The sequence below is a fragment of the Mesoplodon densirostris genome, chromosome 19 (assembly GCF_025265405.1).
Source record: "Mesoplodon densirostris isolate mMesDen1 chromosome 19, mMesDen1 primary haplotype, whole genome shotgun sequence".
NCBI lineage: Eukaryota > Metazoa > Chordata > Mammalia > Artiodactyla > Ziphiidae > Mesoplodon > Mesoplodon densirostris.
In genome coordinates this window covers 63,022,094-63,024,233 of record NC_082679.1, presented here as the reverse complement: position 1 = coordinate 63,024,233, position 2,140 = coordinate 63,022,094, and the positions used below count along the sequence as shown (strand labels likewise).

Here is a 2,140-nt window from a genome sequence, read left to right as displayed (position 1 = left end):
CCCTTCTCTTTCTGTTGGTCAGTGGCATGAGAAGCCCATCCAGTCTTAGCAGACTCAATCTCCAGTTCACGGGAGCCCCTTGTGGCGTCTCCTGGTGGAAGCATTCGTTCCCTAAGCAATCAGACCTCCAAACAACAGAGAGAGTGCTCACAGATGGGAAACAAAGACCCTGTCGATGTGTTATTAGGTGTAATTGTGAAAGAAGACACTCCCCTTTCCACCTCGGATCCCTGGCCCATGTATTCAGTCTAAGAGAAAGAGAGAACCACACATTGGTCCCTGATTAAAAGCATCATTTTGTATGAAAGGAAAGAAAGTTAACATTCTCCTTGACGAGGATGGAAGATGCCCTTGGGTCTCCTTCCTGGCTCTTCCCACTTCTAGGTATATTCCCAAAGAATTGAGGGCTGAGACTCAAACAAATGTGGTACGCCCACGTTCGTATCAGCATTACTCACAACAGCTGAAGGAAACAACCTAAATGTCCGTCACAGGACAAAGGGATAAAGAGAATGAGGTGTATACATACAATGGAAAATTATTCGACCTTAAAAAAGAAAGGAGGACATTCTGACATATGCTACGACATGAACAAACCTTGAGGTCATCATGTTGAGTGAAATCAGTCATACACACAAGGCCACACACAGTAACGATTCCAGTTACATGAGGTTCATAGCGTCGGCAAATTCATCCAGTCAGAGAAGAGCAGTTACGGGGGCTGGGGGAGGGGAGAACGGGAGCTACGGTTTAACAGGTCCAGAATTTTCAGTTTGGGATGATGGAAAGTTCTGGAGCTGGAGAGCGATGATGGCTGTACAACAATGCAAAGGTACCTAATGCCATTGACTTACAGACTTAAAAATGGTTAAAACGGTAAATTTCATGCTACAGATATTCTCCCACAATACAAAATTGATATAAAAAAGGCATATCCTGTAAGATAGAATCCCATTCCCTGAGAGCATTATCGCCCAAGTGCCCACCACTGAGTGTTCAGAAGTCCGCTGCCTCTAGGTGAGGGGTAGCGGGGCCAGTGAGCCCCCATGCTGCACGAAGGAAGTCCACTGGTGCCGTGCTGGGGCTTCTCAATGGTCTCCGCCATTGGCAGGTTAGGTACGCGACATCCATGGCCGGCAGGTCAGCCTCGGGGAAAGGAAGTCTAGGTTATGGGGCCTGCACGGCCTCTATCCCTGCCACCACGGCGCCTCAGTTCACGGACCCACTGAACACACACACACTGACGTGCCGGGGGGAGAGCCGGCCAACCCCCATTCCTGTTGGCTGCTTCTGTTCCTGAGCATTGCTCACGCTTCCCTGTTTCCTTGTGTGTCTCAGGACCCAGGGATTTAAATATGTTGGATGGACGTTAATCCATTGTCGAAGCTGAGGTTCACTTTCCTGAACTTCTAGAAGGAGCTGTGGTGCAGGATAACGTTTCTAATTTCACAAGGTTGTTTTCATTTGGGGTTGAAAAATATGGCATCTGGCCTTCTGAGGTCTGGGGACTGTCTTCAGTTCCTCCACCCATATCTGGGGCTCGCCTTTCCTTCACCCCTGCCATCCCTGTCCCGGTCAGTCTGATCCCACTCTCAGCATTTCTCTGCAGTGTGGGTCCCTGTCTCAGAGGTCAGCCCAGGAGGGTCAGTGTCAGCACTGGGAGTACTCCTGCCCCCTGGACCTTACTGAGGGCCCCCAGCGTTTGCCCGCTGTTGGACTGGGCAACCCTCCCAGCTTCATCAGCTGGTCCCACACCTCCTCCCTGGCAAAATCCTTGGCTACCCCGGGGTCTCAGCTCTCAGGTCCATCAGCTGTCCCTGCTTCCCTCTGCTTCCCCTGGCACCAAAGCGGATACTGTGCAGGGCTTGTGGCCGTGCTTGACCTGCCCCCCCATTTGTACTTTGGGGGATCACGGGGGTCGGTTCACAGTAGTATCTCCTCACCTAATTTTTTGGTATCATCAACAGGGTTTTTGGGTTTGCTCTCTAGTTACCATTTCTATGTGGGGTTTCACAGAAATTCAAAGAGCATGCCCCCACAGCCTTCCCCTCCCCAGAATCCCCCCCACCCCCAAATTGGTCAGGATCATTTTTACTGCTGTAGGCAACCAGTGTCTGGGTGGATCTGCCCTCCTGGTTTC

At 50.9% G+C, this 2,140-nt stretch overlaps 1 pseudogene; it reads left to right on the top strand.

The window, feature by feature from the left end:
- The first annotated feature begins 294 nt into the window (after positions 1 to 294).
- LOC132481021 (U6atac minor spliceosomal RNA) lies at positions 295 to 404 on the top strand (annotated as a pseudogene).
- Positions 405 to 2,140: the final 1,736 nt, after the last annotated feature.